General features: G+C 48.5%; 1 protein-coding gene across 1 annotated transcript in view; it reads right to left on the reverse strand.

The window, feature by feature from the left end:
• Positions 1-9,641, reverse strand: part of ABHD2 (abhydrolase domain containing 2, acylglycerol lipase) — a 31,799-nt gene extending 22,158 nt beyond the window's left edge. Inside the window, exon 1 of the mRNA XM_064721919.1 lies at positions 9,564-9,641. The gene's annotated coding sequence lies outside the window, so the exon portion shown is untranslated. The remainder of the gene's footprint in view (positions 1-9,563) is intronic.
• Positions 9,642-22,364: the final 12,723 nt, after the last annotated feature.

The following is a 22,364-nucleotide window of genomic DNA, read 5'->3' on the forward strand; positions in this document are numbered from 1 at the left end:
ACAAAGGTACCATCACAGACATGGCAAGCTATTTATGTAAGTCATAACCAACTCTGATCCATCTGCACGTGAAATTCATTGAAAGTGGACAGACCCCAGACTAGCTCACTTGCCTACAGCGTTAACTCATCTGCAGTGTGCAAATGCAACTTCACGAGCAGAGAGACTCCATCTCTGCAAGGCAGCGAGACATTGTACTCAGAAAACCTACCCAAATCTGTTCCTATTTAAAGCACTAGGATTAGCAGGACACTCTTCTCTACTTTGCAGTATCCACAATGCTACTGAAGTGTGAAGCCAGTCTGAAAGAAGTTTCTGCTACTTTTATTCAAGATTAGCAAGGCAGCTCACTCCTACAGATGGAAGCTTGTAAACACTCTCTGCCTGTTCCCACACTTGCTTTTTGAGATGTTACAATATATCACACTTCACCACGGTGGGAGCCACAGGAGGCTCAGACACAGCCACCTAATTAACACCAGTGCACATGCAAGAAGGCTTGTTACAAGAACTTGATGCTGCCAATAAAAGAGAAAGCTCTTTCACAGCCTGTGCCCATACCAGTGTAAGCAATACTTGCCATTAGAACTGCCTTCCCACAGGCACAACAAATCGATGGGGACTCGGGGCTTCCAGGAAAAGCTCCAGAACTGTCTGCTCCCTACCACAGCTGCTGCTTCCAAATGGAAAAACACTACCAGCACACACCATACCAAAGCCTAACTCTCCTTTACAGCACGAGTAAAGAGCCTCAGAAGTACTTTCTGTACTCAGTGCAGCTACATCAAAACCCCTTGGAAGAAAACACGTGTGACATCAGCTATTGACAACAGCATGCTGGAAAGCTTCAAGTTTCTGCCACCACAACCATCTGCACAGCAAAACAGATTGAGGGAAGCAGAGACATTTAATCTTAGACAACTCTTCAGCTCTTCTTTTCCAGTTCTGAGCAGCACAGCAGAAGTGAGAAGATGGGCCACAAAAAGCCTCCTATTCTTCTGCATGGGCATCATGAGAGGAGTGCCAGTACAATGTTTAGCTGCAGGATGTTATCTCACATCTCTGCTTGGTAATATTTCACCAACACTACCATCAGTTCTGTAGGAGACAACAGGCAAAATACAGCAATGGTTTCACCAGGGAAGGCACAACTGGCTGAAGAGCAGACCAGGTTCCTGAACTCAAGGACAACCAGGTGCTCAAGCAAATCTCCCTCATACCAAACTCCCAGAAGTTCTGTTGACATCTTCCTATCATTGTTTTATTCAGAAAGTTAAGAGGTACTAATACCTGAGACCATCCTGACACCTGGATTTTAAGCTAGTTTACTGTTTACAACTTTCACCTTAGTGAATTTTTAAAAATAAAACTGAGCACAATTAGTCATTAGGATTTTGTAACAGTGACTCAGTCTAATTAATCCAACTAAACCCTACCTCCCTTAAAATGTTCTCTCCTATTTGATCTTCAGATTACAAACACACCACATCTTTTCTCATACTTTTATATCTCATGTTAGCCTGTCACTCCCTTAAAACAGCATACAAGCTTGCCATTACTTTCAGAAAAATCAGCTGTTGGTAGGCAGGATTATGTTTGACACTTATGAACTAGTATTTTCCATTTTAGACAGTCTAAAGCACACATTCACAGAACTTACGCCACAAACATGTGCTAGAGGTTTATGTATTTGTCAAAATCTTTACCCAAAAGCTCAGATCAGCCTGTAGATGTAACACAAAGCTGGCACTGCTTCAATGGCACAGCTTTCTGCAGTGATTATTTCAGCAGTGGATGCAGCCCATGAAGACTCCATACTCTGTGGATTCAGCTGTGTCACTTGAGGCACTTGCATTAAAGCCTGGCATTTCTGAAGACTCAAACACACCTGTCTCAGCCAGGGCAGATGTGCAAGGGCTGAGTCAAGCTCCAAAATTTCAAGGGTTTAGCTTACTAAAATGGATTTGAGCTTTGCCTCTAATCACCTAGGACAAATGTCTCCCTCTTTAACCAGCTGCGATGAGGTCACCTTGCTTCTGTTTTGTTAAACCCTTTTTGCATTAATAAATTTGCATTACCCAATAAATTTGTCTGTTTAAACAAAAAAAGATAGATAACCACAGGGTTGAGCCAGACAAATTTTAATCTAGAATCTCCCCTATCTGGGTCGCCATTAATCTAAGTGGACACACATCTGGCTTTTTCCATATACAAAACATTGGATTGACTGCTAGGCAAAATTACAAAAAAGCACACCACTGGAAGCAATCTAGCCTGTCCATCCATCAAAGCATTTGAAATTAAGGAACCCAAGGAAGTTGAAGCTCTTGGCCTCAAGCATGTTATTCTGAAGCATCCTAATTGCAGAATTCTTTTTTTTTTTTAAACCACTTACAGGCATGACAGCCCCAAAGACCTGCAGGCCTCTCAAGCAAAGTTGTTAAATCCCAATTTTAACTGAGGGATAACTTTAAAATTAATCACTGGACAGTGAGTGCTGGATTTGTGACCTTGTCATATGCCCTTTCATCACAAAAAGCTGAAAATCATGTTACAGGAAAGATTTCAGCATTACTGTTAACAGAGTGCACATCATCTGTACAAGTATAATGAGAAAAAAAATCCCAAGTCTCACCCTTTCCAGACAGAAAGACAAGTACAACAAAAGCCAGTAGAGCTACAGTAAATTCTTTATGTGGCCTTTCAAAAACACTGGGTTTTTGGGAAATCCATCATCAAAATATTTACTTGTTCAGTAAGTGAGTTCATAACTATCAACAAATCCAAGACCAGTACACATTTCAGTTTCTGGTTTCCTGTGGAGAGGAAACTTCCAGAGACAGAAGCCACTGTGACTCAACAGGGCACACACAGGATTTGGTAGCTACCAAGCTTTACAGCTCCTCCACCCACGAAAGCAGAGTCTGACTCTTCATACTGGAAAAGCAACACTAAAAAAGCAAAGATATTAAAGGGAGCCATTCCCACAGGATCCTCCCTCCTTTTAACAAGCCATTGAAAGCCTGGCAGACTCATTTATTTCACTGAGGCATTAGAAATGCTTTGGGCTAATGCAAGGATGCAGCTTTATGGAACACAAAGAGCAAAGGGGCTGCACTAACAAGATGTGCTATTCTCCATTACATGGCCTGAAGAATCTGGAAGGAATGCCATTTCCAGGAAGGGCAGCTTGGTACAAAAGCCTCGTGGATGCCTCCCCACCCCTCAGCATTTGGGCTGACTGGTGCTCTCAGAGCTCAGCTGGACACCACAACACTGGAAACAATGCCTGGCCAACAGCGAGGCTTTAACAATTCCCTTTCCTATTCAGTTACAGCTTACCAAGCACAGTAATACCCACTAGGACTCAGAAGAGCCAGAGAGGCCATTTCTGACAGATATAAGCAGGCAGACTTTGTTAACTAACATATTCGACATTTCTCAGAGTGGCTTCATACATTTTAGTTTGGGAATAAAACCCTGAAAACAAATATATCAGACAAGAGGAAAGCAAACCCACCCTACTTTAGAGTTGCACCTATGCAGACTGAGATGAGAAATAAGGTGGGGGTTTTTCCCACCTTTTTAAGGAGGAAGGCTGAAGTTAGTTCTTTATGGAATGTTTCCAGGAAATTAACATCTTTAACATCAGCCAAAGCTAATGACCTTTCTGAAAGATACACTGCAAAACCAGAAGGTACAGGCTTGTCACTGCCAGGTAAGATATTTAGAACCACATTATGTGGAAAGGAACTTCATTAAGGAAAGGGTCAAAAGTAGAGCCCTGCATAGTTTTTTAAACAAAGACAAGTTTCGTGCCAGCATATTACTCAAATGTCACTCCAGAAGTGCACAAAGTGTCACACTGCTGAGCTTTCAGCAGTTTAAATGCAGAGGATAATGTTTAAAAACCATGCAGACAAAGATGAAAATACTTGAGAAGGGCTCTGAAGCATGTGTCCTGATGGGAAAGGTTGCCATACTAAGCACTGGAGGACAAGTACAGAACCTGTGTAAGAGGACTCATGAGGAAAGCCTCAAGCTTTATTGCACAGTTCCAGATCCTTTTACCCAGCAGCTCTATAAAAAGTGCCTTTGTTTTCATGGGAAAATGTTAAGTCTAAACTGCTTTGTTCCCTGAAAACTACACAGGCACAAGTATTTTAGGGCCACACCAATACTATGCCTCATCAGCTTAGGCACAAAAAGCAAGTCATAACAGCATTTATCTTGAGACTGGCATCTACCCAGTCCAAGCTCACCCAGTGCAGAACCTCCCATTACCTTCAGCGTGGCTCAGAGAACACGTCAGAGGCAAATGCTGAGATCTTGATGCATCACTCAGTACTTCTGGCCATTTAAAAGAGCCAGCTAAGTCTCAGAGCACAGAGGGTATAATTAAGAATTAGCTGAGCACATAAGGCACTTAAGTTTAGGGTTAGATGTGGCCATGAGAGATAAAGTGCAGTCCTCAGGAGTTTGGCAAAGCCCACCACAGGTTTGTTGCCCAACATGTGACAGATTTCATCTCCAAAATAAAGAGGGCACACTGACATGCCCCATCATAAGGATGTTTAAAGAACACTATTTGGACAGCCTTTTGAAGTCCTCAGTGCAAATCCCTCCCTGGGCCAGGGCCATACCCAGGTCAGGATTTGGCTGGTTGGCAAGTACAGAAACCAACAAGTATTGTTTACACCCTGCTCTGAAAAAAATTCTTGGCTGGTGCCTTCATTGGAACTTGACCTTTTCATCAGCTACAAACTTGGCCCACACTAAATTCAGAGGTACTGTGAGGTTACAGGGATAAAGTTCACAGCACAAAGAACCATCAGCACAGTCAGAAAGACAGGTGCCTTGAACTAGAGCTCTTCACCTTGCCCTTGAGGAGTTCTACACCTTCAGAGCAGAAATCAAGCATCTCAGAGGGCTGGGTGTACAGCCCAAGGCAGGTTGCTTAAAAATGCACCCAAGAATAAATCTATAGCCAAGAGGGGCAAAGGCTCTTCAGCACTTTCACTTCTCCAAGAATGTTAATTTGCAGTCAAATGAGCCTTGATATTCACTTCCTCCTAACTACAGGAACTGCCATTGTTTCCCCACAATATCATCTTAACTAAATCAGAAACAGTTCTATTTCAGGACAGGCAGCTTTTAATATATTAGTTAAGGTTGCTATGTAGAGTCCTTGTTATATCACCTTATCCTGGTTCCTGTTTGTGTCAAATGGATTGAAAACCTCTGCATTACCTTTTATTGCACACACCTCATGAACATGATTAAACCAAGACAGGAGCAGACGCTGACTTCACTGAAATCTATTAATTGCAGTAGTCAAATTATGTTTGCTCAAATAACATGAGCCTTTCCTATAAGATAAGGTGCAGAGACTTGGGACTGTCTCTCCAACCACTACCTTATGTAACTATAGGTCCTTGAAGAGGTCAAGATAACTTCCAGGTACAGAGAGGAATGTTGGATAACACCTTTGCACAGTCCTACAGCATTAGCAGGTGTGCCTTGCCTACCACATAACTGTGCCAGGAAGCAGCATTAAGCTCCAGGGAAGAAATGGAGTAAGCAGACTGTAGAGAACCCAACAAACCATGCTCAGTAGCTGAGGGAATGCTGCTGGAATCAAGCCACAGAGAGCTAAGTGAGCTAATAAAAACTGCATTATAGACCAACTCTTCTCAAGGAAGACTGCTCTATTCCTTCATTATATTTTGAAGCATCACATTGTTAAAGCCTCATTTATCCTCTGACTGCAACTCCTCCATTCCCACACTGCCACAGGGCTCAGCTGAACATACTGGAGGAATAGCTCAAAGTCCAAACACATCACAGCTGTTTGCTCAGCCAGAGGGCTGAATACGTGGGGAACAAGCTCCACAGACAGCAGAGAAAGCCCACCTACAACAAATCACAGGTAAGACAACTTTATTTGACAACGGTCCAGTTCAAGCAGCCCGAAAACAAAATATTGAACAGGATGAAAAGCTGAGGTGCTGTTTCACTGAGGTCTTTAATAACAAACACCTTGCTTACTTTGTTCCCCTGAAGAGCAGCTCCTGTCCGCAGGGGAGCAGGAGATTTGCAGAGTCATTCTCTCACAGCCTGCCCATGACAGATAGAAGGCTTGCACTAGAGGAGTAACATAATTCACACAAGTAACATTGAAATTGAAGCAAAAACGTTTCAGGACAGAAGAACTACATACAAAGAGACAGGCTGACCAACACACTGCCACCACCATTGCTGAATACTCAGGTTCTCCCACACTGCAACCAAAAGAGAGGTTTTGGAGCACTACAGCAGTCACCAGCAATTCAATGTGCAAAGAGCTGCATTGCCCTCTCTCCTGCTGAATCAGTGACAGGCTAGGGGTATTACAGGCTCGTGTTTTAGGACATTTTGTCCTTACCTCTTACAAGGAGGGTCACTGTAAATGACTGTGCATGTGCTTATTTCACTTAGTACAACCCTTCATATTCACATATGCTCTACCAACACTTCACAGAACTGTGTGTTCCAGATAAGAGCCAGGCTTGAATCCCCTCTGCACAAGCTTTTTGGAACCTGCAGCTCTATACAAAAGCATCTTTGAGGATGCTTTGAGGTAAGTTTAGAAGCAGGACAAGGTACTCTCAGCAGCAGTCACTTGTCCCTTCCTGTGAGGAATCTGTACTATACTTTTTGAGTACTTGACGCCCTGAATAGGGCTGCAGCTCAGTTACCTGCAAGTAAGACATGAGACAGTTCAGAAAAGTTCAGCATTTCCAAGAGCTCAACTCATTTTAAGTTGTCAATGTAATTTGTTTCAGTCAGACTGAACCCATGATAAGAAGAAATGAAAACATTACTCAACAGCAGAGAGAGTAATAAGCAGCTGTACAGGTTGGTCAGTCTGGAGATACAGATAAAATCTGTTCTCTGCCAGGCCTGGCACTGCCTTCCACTGCCATTACCTCTAAGAACTCAATGACGTTTCAAGCACCTGGTTTGTACTGAACTGCTTTGCAAAGCATTTTCAATTACTGCTGCCTGACACTGGCAGAGTAAGGCTGGCAAACAGACACAATCTTTATTATTAAGTCAGCTGAGGGAGCTAAATGAAAGGCAAGCCCTTGGGTGCAGAAGCCTTGCTAGAGCCAGAAAATGCTAAGACAGCTGCCCCACAGGGCACCATCCCTGCCACCCATGTATGCTGGGCAAGGGGGATTCTGCTTCTGCACAAGAAGGACAGTCTGCCCTTGCACACTGAAATGAAATCAATCGAAATTCAATCAATCAGCTGAGTTTGATCAGATGTTTAAATGCATATAAGAGTAAACTCTGCAAGGTATATAGGCAGAAGAAGGGTAAATACTCGCACACAAGATCAATTGAACTACAGCACATTAAGAACAGCAATTCAGAGTGTAACACATCACAAAACACACTTTTCCAGAGAAACTCAGAAGTGTAGATGAAGACTCCAAAGCACTAACAAACCATGATTGTTTAGGCTTTTGCTGCAAAGTCCAAGTGACCAGTTTCAGGCTGGTCTTGGCACCTTTCAGTAGGAATTACAAGCAGCCAAGAACCCAGCACTTACACTCCTAACAGAGACTGAAAAATCCTGTTCTTGGTTAGCTTAATCCAAGTTCTGGTACAGAGCTGGCAGTGTGGAAGTCTGGATGAAGAGACAAGAGAGATGGATGAAGAAAGGTAACAGGACACTGTAAAGCCAGTAGCACCCAGGCATTTCACTGCTCTAAAGCACTCATTTCCTATCCTACACCAAATCCCACCTGGAGTATAGCTGGAACTTAGAAAACATCTTCATGTGCCTGTGTCAAGGTCAAACAGTCTTATTTTGCCACCCTTCCTTCCCAGTACAACTCTTTCAATGTGTTAATCTCTGAGTTTTCACATGACAGGTTTAATAAAGCAGCTTTATGAAGCACTAAGAGTTTAAGCTGCTATTCACTCTCTGAATAGAGAAATACAGCTTTTAAAGGAAAATAAGAACAAGTTAATTTTTAAGTTTCTTCAGAAACAGTTCTGCAAGATAGAAGGTTTTATCCACAACCTCCACCTCTCTTCCACACCTAAAAAAGACTGCCTGGCACAATCTTAGGTCAGCCTCATCTTTTGTGCAGCTAATTCACTCAGTAAGGCAGAGGACCTCCCATGCAAAAGCACTATTTTCAAGACTAAGACAGGAGAATGGAAGAACTTAAACATTAGCTTTTACTTCTCTTTTCATATCCTTCCTGCTCTTACTCTTGACGTTGAGACCAAAATAAGTGAGGTCTAGAATAAGAAGAATGGCTGAATGTCCTCTGATCTAAGAAGAGGCAAGAGAAGCTATTGAAACTTCTCTTGTGATCTGAACTAAGCAAGCACCTTAGAGAGTGGTGAGTCATGAAAGATAAGAGAGCAACCCAAGACAAAACTCCCTGCACAGGAAATACACCTTATCAAAGAAAGTCTAAAAATGAGATATCACAAATACAAACAACTGAACTGAGTGCTCTATGGACACCACATCAGCAGGGACTTGAATATATCAACCTAAGCAATATTATGAACATGGCTGAGCATGATAACAATTGATAAATGAGGCATGGAAGATGAACACACTGTACCAGCTAGCTGACTAACAAGCCAGGAACATTTGTTACAGAAGGACACACCAGCGCTGTGAAAGCCAAAAAGCAATCTAAGAGGCTGACAGGAATCTTTATACTTGCCAGATCAGTGACAATTGTTCATCAACAATAAGAGGAAGCTGCTAGGAATTCTCTGAGAGAACCTACATGAGACTGAAAGTACAGAATGCAATCCCTCCAGCCATAACTGCATGGATAAAACCGCTCCTGACATACCTCTGCAAACAAGATAGCATCAGGTGAGACATCTCAGCAGCTGTAACTCATCAATTGTGATAGACAGATGGACACCTCCTGTGCTGGAGGAGATGCACAAGTTACACCTGAAGGTGCGGGATGGAGCAGAGCCCCATCACACAGGGTAACAAACAGCAGGCAACAAAAGGGAGCCTGCAGCTGATGCACGATGCTGAGAGCAGGGTCAGGACCTTGGAGCGGGAGCACCAGGGAAGAGCCTGATTTATCGGGAGCAGAATGGCCTGACAGGGGCACGATCCCCCGGCTCTCATTTACACAGGACCATTCTCCGCTCGGCTCCCAGCCCCGATCGCATCCCTCCCCTCCCCTCTCTTCCCTGCGAGCCCCGGGATCGCTGCCCACACTGCCGCCCCTGTCCCGCACCCCAGGCAGCCACGGGGGAAGCTGTCACCGCACCGCCATCCCCAGAGCTCCCAGCGCCGGGAGAACCGCGAGGGGCCCGGGCCCCAACCGCCACAGCCCCACCGAGCGACATCCCCACCGTCCCCCGGGCAACGAACACGCGGGGCCGAGCGTGCTCACAGCGCACGGCTGGGCAGGGACCGCCCCGGCCGCGGGCAGCCCCCCAGGCGCGCCGAGAAGAACCGAAGGAGGTTCAGCCGTTCCCCGAGCCCTGCGGGAAGGTGCTGCCGGGCGCCCCCTCCTCACCTGCAGCCCCGGCCGGGCACAAGGGCCCCACCGGCTCCCACCACAGCTCCCGCCCGTCTGCCCCGGGCCCGCCGCCCGCTGCCCTTTACCGGCCGCCCTCTCCCTCCCATTGGCCACCGCAGCGCCGCTTCCGCCCAGACCCGCGAGCTGATTGGTTAGAATGCTAGCTGGGGGCGGGCGCTCCATCACTGACGCGCGGGTGCTATTGGCTAGAGCAGAGCGGGGGGCGGGACACTGCGGGCCCAATGGCTCGGGAACCTGTCAGTCAGGCGGAGGACGGTGATTGGCAGCGGCCGTGAGCTCAGGGCGGGGCTATGGGCAGCGGCGGTGGCCGTGGTGTCGCGACTATGACTGAGCGGGGCCTGAGGGCACGGCGGGCTGGGAGGGGTAGGGGCAGCCTTAGCCTTTTCCTCAGCTATATTTTCAGTATACCGCCACTTCCTGCCGCCACAGTCACTCCCCATGGTGTGGGGGACGCAGCCTGGGGAGCGGCTCCAGCTGCAGGACACGGTTGCTCCTCCGTGCTACGGAGCTGGGTGGTGTTGAGGAGCAAAGATCCCTCCAGGCTGCCGATAAGCCGTGTGATGTACCCGCTGCTGCTTACATAATACTGCGTCTTTTACAAACAGTACCTTCGAGCCTTAGGAATGATGGCTGGGCCGTCAGCACGCAGGGATTGTTTATCGTGGGCCCAGCTCTGGGTGCGAACGCTGGGAGCAGCCTTGGCTCTACCCTGGTCCCTCGGAGCAGCCTTGGGCTGTGCTGGCAATGGTGAAGGGTCCCTCAGAGCTGGCAGCAGTGAAGGCTCTGCCCTGGTCCCTCAGAGTGCTCAGCACTGTCCCACCAAGTGGGGTCTGTGATGGGGGCAGCAAAATCCTCTCAGGTAGATGGACCCTACCCCATCTCAATGGCACTGGGAGGAAAATAAATTATAAGTTAAAAAACTGTCCCTGATGTGATGTTTATAAGCCTGTGTTTTTTATATTCTTCCAGAAGAGCCCTGCGTTACGTTGTTGGTAACATCAACCGTTCTGAGCTGTGTTAATGGTTGCTTTATATAACTGGATGGAAAAATCCTTCCTCTCATTTCAGATATTTTAAATGTTTCCTCTGTTTACTGGGTGTTGGAGCTTCCTACGTGGAGAAAGCTCTCAAGGAGCAAGTCACATTTTCCAGGGCGCTGTGTACGTGGAGGGATGAGTAACTGCTGTAGCCTGAGTCACAGGGAAGGAGGGAGCTCTGGGTAAGGGCAGAGAGGGAAATTCTGGAATGAAGGTGGCAGGACAAACAGCATCCTCCTCTCTCCACGCTTGCTACAGGTGTGATCCCACACCACTCAAGTCAAACAGAGTTGTATTCCTTATCTTTTAATTAACCTTGTGAAAATACCCAGGGTTTTATGGTTGCTAAATTTGTCAGTGGCTCAGCTGGGCTGAGGTTTGGTGTGTCTCAAGGCAGCTATGCTTGTATCAAGTTAGCAGATAGGCTCAGCAGATAAACATCCGGTATCAGACTCAGCTTTAGGTATTTGAGGAATGTGTTTGAGTTTGATTGCAGAAAATTGCAGTCCAATTGATTCCAGGTGTACCTTAGCTCTTTCACCATCTGATCCAGGCAGGAAAAAACAGATCCGGGCAGGAAAATATGTCTCAAACCCGAGCTGAGCCTCCAGGCAAGGCTTTTATTTTAAGTCCTTGAGACTGTTGGAGTGAGAGAAGCTCAGCTGTTAGAAGAGAGCATTGTTACAGACCTGTCACAAAACCAAGCAAACCAAACTTGCTGCTCACTTCTTGATGAGGAGAGCTGAACACTGAAGGGGTGGCAGCATAAATTCACAGGTGGCTGTGGCAGTGTGAGCCAGAATCCTGAGCTGTGTTCCCAAGGAGGGAAGTGATGGAAAAGGTGCTGTGTCTCCAGAAAGGGAGGGAAGAACCAGCGCAGGTCACTGGTGTTTTACTCTGGGCAGTGTTGAGGGGTTCCAGCTGCACCTTGTAGTGTGGGAGCAGGGATGTCTGAGGGGAAGCAAGAACATTTTGGGAATGCAAATCTGACTTTGGGCAGTTAAAACAGTTGGTGTGTGGGGGGTTGCTGTGGCTGGTGGGCTCTGCAGGGTTGGTGCTGCAGCAGCCCTGGGTGCCCGTGCCATGGGTGGAGCACTCTGGCCCAGAGCCAGGGACAAGGCTGTGCCACTCACAGTGAACAGCTCATACCCAGAAAATGCCATCTGAGCCTGAGCCATCCCCAAAGGAACAGTGCTGGAAAGAGCTGAGCTTCATTTCCAGCCTTCTAGGGAAGGATTTATCTGCTTCAGCCCAGCAGATATTTCGGCCTGCTGGTATTGCTGAGAGGTGGGGTGGGAGTGTCCAGGAACACCCCAATGCTTTGGAGACAGGAGGATCCCTCTCTGAGCTGTGTGGCAAAAATGGACAATTGTACATGCTGGGAACTGCAAGCACAGGAAGAATGCAGCTTTGCCTTGTGCTTTGGGCAGGCAATTACCTCTGTACAGAGAGGCCAAAAAAAGCCTAATGAAAATCCCACCTTTTTAACTGCAGCAGTTGGAAAGGTACCAGGCACAGAGAACTCCACGTGCTGCTGAGCCAGCCTGAGACACCCCCGTGCAACACCGTGGTGACAATCACCTTTTGTTCTTCACATCCCTCTCTCTTTTGGCTGTTGCTGCCACAACTCTGAACTGTTTTTCTGCTTCATTTCCCCTGGCCCAGCTTTTCTCCTGCTCAGCAAACGTGCTGTGCACTGAAGGACTCCTGCAGACTTTGCACCCCTGAGGAAACCGTTTTGCCAGAGGAAACATCAGGGTGTTCATCTATGGCAGTGTGTGGCAGGAGCAAAAAGGAAAACACCTCTTAGGCAGGGTTTGATTGCCAGCTGAAAATAAGCAAAGTGCCTGTCAGTGACATGTGAGCACAAAAAAAGCTTTGCAGATGAAAATAAAGGCAATGCTTTTTCCTCTTCTCCTGCTCTGCCTTCCCTGCAGTGCCAGTGAGGCTTTGGCTTGTGGGCTGCAGAGCCATGCTGTTCCTGAGCCTGCTGGATCTGGAGGCACAGTGCTCTTTGGACTCTTACATATTTTCTGAAAATGGTGTCTAAAAGAGTAATGGGCACTTTGCAGAGCTCTAAATAGACCAGCCTCTGTCCTGAGGAGCTGGCAATGAACAGAGGCAAGTGCCAGGGATGGGAGAACGGCTGCATCATACAAACCAGCTGGGGAGGTGGCACGTGGCCCACCTGATCTGTATTTTTCCATCACATTCTCATTCAGCTGCTCCTTGCCAACTTCCAGCTCTGTTACACTCCTCAAAAGCTTCTACTCTGGGTTTATTTAGCACGCTATTTATTTCCTAATTATAGAACTGAAGTGATTGACCTCAGCCCTTCTGGGTACTGCTGTCCACCTTTTTGTCCCCTCTAAATCATAAACTCTGGTCTCCTCTAATGGCTGAAAGCCATTGCTAGAGACTTTATGACTATTTTTTTTTGTTTGTTTTTCTCCCAAACCCCAGAGGGCTGAGACTGCTTGTACAGAGAGCATCACTGATCATTTCAGAGCAGATGGGCTATTGCATTCCCAAATTCTTTCGGCCAAAAGAGAAATGCCACTGAGCTGAGCACTTTACCATGCTGTGTTCTGCTGCTTCTGTCCACAGTTTCCTAGCAGCCAGCTCACTGCTTTTATCCCACATCCAGCCACAGCTGCTGCCCAGAGGAAGAGGTTTTAAAAATCACTTCCTGGCATCAGCAGTGCTGCTGGTCCTGCTTTTGGTTGCTCCATGGCGCTTGGACCATGCCTGGCTCCACAAACAAACTCAGTGGTCTGGGAGAAGGATCCATCTTGCATCTCCCTGAGAGGAACCTGTGCCACGACACTACTCCAGGGAATCTGGTTAGGTGAAATTCCTACCTTCAGGATGCCTTCTGCCCCAAAAGCTGCCAGGCTGAGCAGACTTGCTCTCTGCAGCCACCTTTAATGCCCCCTCTAGTTCAGTTAGAGCTGTTTCTGCTGATTTCACACATTTTGAACTTAAGATACAGCTGCAGGTGCCAGACAGTGCTTTGGTGTGGCACCTGTCCCTAGAGCCACCTGCAGAAGCAGGGGAGTTCTGTGCAGGGAAGGTGGCACCAGAGCAGCAGGTGTTTAGCAAGCACCAAGAGCAGGGAGAGGAGGCATCTCTGGGGGAAAGCAGGGTGGATTCAGAGAAATGGATGTACTGGAGCCAGAAGGATGTATGAGCTTCTGGAGAGTTTCCAAGATGTCTTGCTGAATAAAGGAAACCACTAGTCTTCTGTTTAATCCCAAGTGGTCTGTCTGACATTTGCCACTATTGCCTCAGTGTGTTGCTGAGGTTGGAGTCTGGAAAGGCTGTGATTGTCCCACCTCAGAAAGCTGGCAAAGGAGTCTACTATGGCCACAGTCTTATGGGGTTTTTTTTTCAGTGGCTGCTTGCAAAATTCTCTCTGTGGGAAAGTTTCCATAGAAGTAGTGGTGCCTGAGGAGAATGCAGGGTTGCAATCCTGCAAACTGTTCAGTGAACTGAACAATGGGATTAGCAGTCCCTTGTAAAAATCCAAATTTTAGTATTGCCTGAGGAATGGGCCTTTTCCTAGAGAGCAATATTCATGGAAATAAATTGAGTGGAGGCGGAAGATTGATTTTGTGCCAAAATAGTGGGAATTGGGATAGATGGAGGAGGAAGGGAGGGAGGGAGGGAGAACACAACATTGTTTGGATGATGGCAAGTACAAAAGAAATGGTTGCAGTTGTGATTTGGGAGAATGAGTGATGGTGTCTGAGAGCAGAGAGCCAGAGCTCTGTTTCCTGGAGGTGTAGAAGGAAGGCAGGGGTGAGAGGAAATGGGCTTGATGCTGGTGCAGGGAGGAGGGTTGTGGGTGAGGCTGGTGGGTCCATGTGAGCCAGAGTTTGGCAAGGAGGGTAGGTGAGCAGGAAGCTGCAAAGAGCTGTGGGATGGCTGGGATGAAAGGCTAATCCAGAGCATCTCCACCTGCCTGATGGCTTCCTGGGGATGCACTGGCAGTCACAGCCAAGCAGTGAAGATTTGCCACTATGGCCATGGTGAGCTGAGAGTGACCACCCTTTTCCACTCACAGGCACCTGGAAAGCTGCAGATCAGTGTCCCAAGGAAACAGAGCAGCTGCAGAGCTACTGGACTCCATTCCTCTGGCTGACCTTACCTGTTTTTGCAGGAGCAGCACTTCCCTTTGTACCATCTCTGATTTAATGCATTGCATGGGCAGGAGGAAATAAACAGTGCTGCTGATGCTGTGTAATGACCCCATCTCCAGGCTGACTCCACCTTGGCTCATTGCCGGCTCCACCTTGCAAAACTGATGTCTCAACTTTTGGGAAATGACGTCTGATTTGCCACCCATCTCCTCAGAGCAGACCAGCTCTAAGATCCTGAGCTCCGGATTCCCATGAAATCCATCCTGGGATTTGGCAGTAATGCTGCAGGAGGATTTTGTTATGCAGGAGTTATGCGGGGAGCAGGGCTGGATGTGTGGGGAGTGTGGCAGGATGGGAGGATGCGTGGCTGAGTGATGATGGTGAAGGTTCTTCCTTCCAGCTCAGGAAAGAGCTACCGCCCCGGCGGAGGCTAGAGGGTGCTGTGCTGCAGGGAATGGGTGTCCTCCTCCTTCCCTGCTCAGCATCCCTTCAGAGCCAGGTAGAAATTTGCAGGAAATGCTGCCTCTGAGCTGGGATGAAGATGAAGGTGCTGGCTGGAGTTAGGAACAACCTCCAGGGCTTTTTTTCAGACCAGAATAGTTCATTAGTTCATTATTCAGCACACAGAAGGTGGCATACAGAAAAGAAGGGTGGCTTTTCTCAGATGGGTATAAAAACAAAAAGTGGATAAAAGGAGTGAGAAAATGAAGAACAGCTCAGAAGATAGGGAAGCTGAGTGGAATAAAAGCAGAGAATAGAAGGATGAAGAAAGAAAATAAAAGGATAAAGAAAGAAAATAGAAGATGAAGCCAATGCAGTTGATCACATCCACTGCTGTGTCTAATTAAGGGCTTCAGATCTGCTGAATGATGAAAGGGAGATTTACTTGGGAGAAAAATAAAAGAGCACTTCTTGCTTGCGGCAGCTGAGGCTGCAAAGCCCCTGGCTGATGGGCAGGATCAGCTCCTGTTTACCCAGCTGAGGTGTGGCTAATCCTGAGCACCGCAAAGAGCCGGGCTGAGGAGCGAGGAGAGGCCGGGGGGAGATGGGAGACAGGGCTGTGTTTGTACAGCAGCTGACAGGCAGCTGCAAGCCCAGGCAAAAACACAACATGCTCCTGAACAAGCAGCTCTGTGAGCCGAGGGCTGCTCCCTGGAAAGCCTGCCAGGAACCACAGGCAGCAGGAGCAAACGTGCCTCCTGCGTGGGGCTGCACGTGCTCTGCAAAACACAGCCCTGCTGCTGGCCTGAGGCTGGGGTCACTGTCCTCACAGCTGGCAGGGCTGCTCCCCTCTCCTCTCCCTGCCTGCAGATGTGCAGGTGTAGCTAGAGCAGGAGGAAGCACAGGTAGATGTGTTCTTATGTTCTCAGGTCTTGCAGAAAACAACCCACCCTAAAGGGAGAAGATACAGGCAGACAACAGAGGAGGGAGACAGTAAATAAGCCCCGTTCACAGCTAAAGGGACTGCACCTCCCTCTGGGCCGAGGGGAGGTTCTGGGGTTCTTTCAGGTGAGTGGTGTGTGCAGCACAGTGTCAAGAAGCCAGCCCTGCTCATAGAAATGAGCCACATCAGATCTTGATGTGACCTCCATTCTGTTTTCTACCTCAGTGCTGAGGTGGGTTAGCAAGGAGTGGAAGAGAGCTTCCTAAATTGGACACAGATTACCACACGAGCCCCTAATAACTGCTCTGGTGCTAAAGGAGGTGCTGGGGCTGGATCTGTAGGTCCCCGGAGGACATCTTAAAAGAGATACAAACAAACCTGGCCCAGAGCATGGACCAAAGGGAATGCTGTAAGCTGCAAAGCCCTGTTAGGAGCTGAGGGCTGTTGAACCCACATGTTTTCACTCTGCGTCTACTCTGCATGTCTGCAGTGAGAGTCACTGTTTTACTGCTGGGGTTTGCAGGGCAGCAGCCCATTGCCAGCTGGGGACATGTAGTGGGACTCAGCACTGGAGCTGCAGCTGCTTAGCTCTCCAAGAACACTAGATAGAATAGGTGGGATCTATTATTATTAACTGATCTATGGAATAGAACAGGGAGGTGAGAGGGAACAGTGAAATGTGAAAATGCCTGGAGGGGGAGTTGATGGCAGAAGGCAAATGGGTTCACGCTCTAATAAAGGCTCTGTTGGAGGCTGGACAAAGTAGTTGGTGTGATGGGAGATCCCACTGAGAAGGAGGGGTGATTGCAGAGGACATATGGAGTATGACTAACAATGTCAGTTGTAAAAACATGTTGGTATAAACCTCCTGGCAGGGATGGGGAAACACTTGGGAGTCTTCACAAGGGCCACACAACTAAGTGCTAGGAAATATCACTTGGAGGAAATTTGTCAAGCAGGTAGGGGAGATGGGTGGATATCCCTGCCCATCAACTCACTCTTGTTTCTTCGAGGGAGCTCTTCACTGCTCCAAACAGTGTGTATGGGAACTGTATGGAGACATCTGTGCATGTGCAGAGCTATCAGCTGGCTCCTTGCCTGGAAGTTGTTGTCGCTGCTGAGAGAGGAGGTAGCACAGCCCCAGGCAGAGTGCTCAGAGAGGACACAGCTGCCTGGCCATCCCGTGGCACCCCCTGCTCCAGCCTCGTGTCCCCTTGGGTGCGTGCTGCCTCTGGGACTGGCTACGTGCGCTTCTCCATGGTAGGACCGGACACCCTGACCAGAGCCCAGTGGGACCATGGCTATGGCTCTGACAGATGGCTTTCATTGGGGACACACGGCTGCCTTGGAGCTTGTTTTTATTTCCTTCTGAGAGAAGGAGGAGCCATGGGAGAGGAGTAACTGAGTGGCTGAGCCGGCTATCCTGGACACAGAGCGCGGTGCCAAACAAGCTCTTGCTGCGGTTTCCGCTGCGGCTCCGGAGGCTGCAGCCCAAGGGGCAGGAAGTGGTTGAGAAGGAGCTTCAGCTGGTGTGCCAGCAGTGCAGGATCGATCCCGGATGGGAGAGAGACAGAATCATCAGGGGAAGGCTGTGATGGGTCACGGGATGAGTGGGATGTTTGGCTCTGTGCCAGCACAGGAGCTCCTGCAGCAGCTCCAGCAGAAGGCACCGGTCACCAGGAACTTCCTTCCAGAGCTGAGGAGCCAACATCCTGCATCAGTGGTCACCAGCCTCTCCACTTAGGGGCACAAGTGGCTCCAGGTGGCCTCCAAGAGCTGCTTTGGCCTGGGGGAACCAAGGGAATAAGGAGCTGCTTTTGAGATGTGATCACCCTGGATTCCCTCACAGGGTCAGGTGTGTTTGTGAGAGAGAGGAAGGTGTGCAGGGGCTGATGCTTTCCTGCTACGTCAGCCATGGTTGTGGTTACTGAAGCGTGTTTTAGAAGGCCACAAAAATGCTTCTCTCCAGGAAGGAGAGAATCCTAGAGCTGGGGCAGCTCTCCCCTTGCCTGCCAGGTTCTGAGGGATCAGAGCAAGTGGGAGGTATGGAGAGGGTGGGACGGGCAGAGTTCAAACCTTCTCATTATGCTTCGAGATACGGAGATCAAAAGACAACTTTACAAATTATAATAAAGCCTCCACCTGGGCAGAGCCTCTCTCCATGGATGGGCGGGAGGGGAGCGTGCACTAATGAGCAAACTGCCTCTTCTCCACCAGCCGGTAGGACAGGTTCTGGGCTCCTGCAAACAAACCCTGTGGTCTAGCTCGTTAGAGTTCATTAGTGTTGTTCCATATTCATACAGCATTAGCGCCATCAGGCCCATGTTTAATCAGACTGTGAGCTTGCCTTAAGCCCTGCAGGCGTTGGAGGACCTTCCATCAAGCATGTGCCAGAAGCACATGCACCAAATTGGTGCCCTGAGTAAGGAAGGGTCTTGTGAGCGTGGTAACAGGGTGAGGATCAGAAACCTGCCACAGAAACCTGGGTTATCAGAGGGACCTGCATAATAAAGCTATCAAGTACACAATTTAGTGCTTTGTGTCAAGGCAGGAGCTTGCAAAAAGCTTCCTGAAAAAGAACAAAAGAGCCATGGTTTATCTTCCTGTGGTATCTGCTCAATGCACAGGCCGCTTGAAGCTTCTAATCCATCAGGGATTAAGCACCCTGGTGTACCACAGAGTTTGGGCTCGTGTTACAGGTTGGTGCTCCCAAGCAACAGGCTACAGAGGGACTGGACTGTGCCCCCGTCTGTCCTGGGCAGTGCTCTGAGATGAGCACCACAGGGAGCCACTACCACAAAGGGCTTTAATCCTGGCCTGAGGTCGATGCTAATCCATCATCAGTGAGGAGACAGGTATTTCCCAGGGTAATTCCTGCTGTAGCATTTAGAAATGACCTTAGGAAGTGGTGCTGTTACCACTGGCTGATGAGGCCATGTGTTAAGAGGCCAAGCCTGCATGTCTAGCTTTTGGATGGACAAAATAAAGGGAGACACATCCTTCCCTCGAGCCCTTCCAGCCCTTGGTTTCCAATCTGCGAGATGAAGATGAAGGCAACACCTTTTCTGCTGGAGATAAGCATGGATAAATCCTTAAAGACTGCAAAGGATTCAGAGAGGGGGGTTATATAAAGGTGCTTATATTAAGTACCTTACACAGACACACCAGCTCTAAGCTGGGTATAATCTTGTTTATTTAGGTTAGAGCAAAGGACTTGAAGTTAAACTGGCTGGAATCTCATCTGAGCTCCGACAAGATCAGCAGCAGGCAGCAGAGCGAAACCAGGGGATGGTGCTGCCCTTTGCCTTCTTCCTTTCAAATCAGAAAGTTTTAGATATCCTGAAGGGCTCTCAGTAGCCTTATGGAGCTTTCCATGCCCCAAGGATATTCAGTATCTTGGTTTTTTGATTAGTCCTGAAGATTTCTAAACAGTAGCATCCCTAAGTGTACAGCCTGTATTTAAAGAAGCTATTACCCTTTTGATGGAGAGGGCAGAGAGTGTGAAAGGCTTTTGTTCCTCAAGAAACTAAACAGAGGAGTCAGGCTACATGCAAGGGCTGTCCCAGCCAGTGGATGTCTTGGGCAGCTGTTGGAAACCTCGTGCTGGTAGGCCAGTGACACTGGCAGGGGCTGCAGGAGGTTAGAGGTGCTGGCACAAGCCCTTGGTTATCCTGTTAGAGGGATTAGGAGCAGACTGGGGCTTAATCCACTGCTGTGGTGCCACAGATCATTTCTCCTTCCCACTCCGAGTGGCTAACACGTGTGGCAGGATGGGAGGCCTGATCCCACATGACAGGAAACTTTCCCAGGACCTGTGTTGTGGCCTGAACCACAGCTTTGAACTCTTAAAGAGTGGTGCCGGTGAAGGATGAGGGCTACCTCTGTCGGGGATTTTTTTGGGGGCTCTCAAAACTGGGGTGGGAGAGGAAAACCACGTTTCAAGGAGTTTTGTGGGAGCATTTTGGGTGAGGAGTCCCTCTGGGGTGTAACAGCTGACTTTTGAGATACACCTAAACCAGTGAACTCCTTTACAGAACAGATAGTTGAAACAATAGGAGCTGCTACCCAAAACAAGATCCATTCAAGGGCTGAGCGGGGGGTGGAGGAGCATCTTTACTACCTGATTCTGGTGGGGAGAGGTCCTGTGAGTTTCTGAGAGGGAGTGGAGAGAAGGAACATGAAATTGTGCTGATACCAAAGCTGTCGCTGCACATTCATCAGCCACGAGACGCGCCCTGGTCAGTTTTATGGCAGATGGGGGCTTTACACTTGGGCAAGGGATCACCTGTGCAATGCTCACCTCTCTTGTTCACAGGAAAACACCTTTGTATAGGCTGGAAAATAAATAAGATAGCATCAGAGAAATGCATGGCTCCCATCTTCACCTATTTTCTCTTTATCACCCCAGCTACGGGAAGCAGGCTATCTGCTATCAGCACAGCTTGGAAAGGGTTACGCAGAGCAGAATCTGGCAGATCTCTCTGCAGAAGAAACCAAACCCAGTGGTAAATACTGCAACAGCAAGGCCTAAGTAGTCCCTGCAGAAGGGAGTGAAATTATGCCTGACCTTCGACCTACCCAGCTCTTTCAAGTGGAGCCATCCCTTGCAAAAACTTGGCGCTGTAGGAGCCCGGGCGTGGTGCTTGCCTGTGGGAGCTGCCTCTGTTCCTCCTTTGTTCCCTGTCCTTGACAGGTTGTTCCTCTCTCCTCTCTGCTGCCCATGTCCAGAGCTTCCCACTGGGACAGCAGAGACACTTCCCAAGTGTGGTTTCTCATGGAATGCCCCTCTCCATCATATCATTCAAAGAGCCACTGGAACTTGCAAGCAGCACTGTCCCTGTGGAGAGCATTGCTGCATCTGGCCTCCACAACTCGCTTCTTAATATCCTTTCCCATGCACGCTCCTAGAACATTGGCATTCATGCCTCTGGGGACAGAAAGAAAACATTTTGCTTTCTGTTTTTAGAGAGGCTGATGCTTTTTCTGCAGCTCCCTCTGGGTCGTGCATTCTCTCTGAGACTAATCCAGGCTGTAGCCCCTCAAAAGGCCGAACAAACACCCTTGTCCTAGTTGCTTGTGCACAGCCCTGGGAACCTTGCCCTGAGCTCTCCTCCTCCTGACCTTGTTTTCCTCAGAACACCACAGCAGTAATTACCCTGAGGTTGAAGGGTTATTCGAAAGCAAGTCCTGTGTCTTGTGTGCTCCCTCCTTTCCAGCTGTTGTTTCTCCCTACACTGGAGTTAAACTCTACCTGGAGTTTTCCTTGTGTGGTTGCTAATTTAGGGAAACACCAGCAGTGAGGGTGGTGGGTGTGGGTGGGAATACGTGTCCAGTCCCATGTGTTTCTCATTCTCTGATGCCCTGAGAAGTCACAACACAACAGGGCAGCTGGATCTGCTACTGGGTCTCTCCCTAGGGTGCTGCTCATGCTCTGGATGCTCTCATGGGCACTGCATCTGACAAAAGCATTAGCTGGGCACTGGAGTGGAGGTGGGAAGCCTGGTCAAAGTGCATGGCATGAAGCTGCACTGCCCAGCTCACAGATGACTGCGTGGCTGCATTGCCAAAGGCAGGAATGTAGCAACACTCTGCCAGAGTCAACACATAAATATGAGCAGCCCAAGTGTCTGAGGTGGGTTAGTTAATGCTGAAATGGAGGGTTTTGCAAGAAGAGATAAAATCAGCTTCACCTTTAGGAGGAGGAGGGTTTGGAGTGGATTTCCATGACAGGGTCAAATGATCCAGCATTCCTGTGCTGTGCAGTCCTCTTTTCCAAAGAATTTGCTGCTGAATATGGATTTAGCCTGAATATGCTTTAGTCTTCCAGGGCTAAATATGTTTTTGCCTTCCAGGCCAGAGCTCCCCACAGGGCACCAGCTCCTTTCAAGAGCGTGGCTGGGCTTTTCCAGCTCTTGGTGGCCAGGCACAGCTCAAAAAGGAGCTAGTTTGTGGTCAAACCAGTGGAGCTGTGGCACAGTGCTTTGGGCAGAAAGCTGTTATGTCACTGCCAATCCCTTTCACATATTTGCTGGACCTGGCTGCAAGCTGATTTCCTTGATGCTGGTTAGGAGGAACTCGGGAAAACCCCATGCCACTGGCATGCTGGATGACACAGGGCACACACAGGGCACACACAGGGCACTTGTGTTCACCGTCCATCGGAGGGGAAGCCCTCTCCAGCTTTCATCCCACCCAGAGAGAGAAAAGCGGGGTT

This window comes from Zonotrichia leucophrys, chromosome 10, assembly GCF_028769735.1.
Source record: "Zonotrichia leucophrys gambelii isolate GWCS_2022_RI chromosome 10, RI_Zleu_2.0, whole genome shotgun sequence".
In the NCBI taxonomy this organism is placed as follows: Eukaryota; Metazoa; Chordata; class Aves; order Passeriformes; family Passerellidae; genus Zonotrichia; species Zonotrichia leucophrys.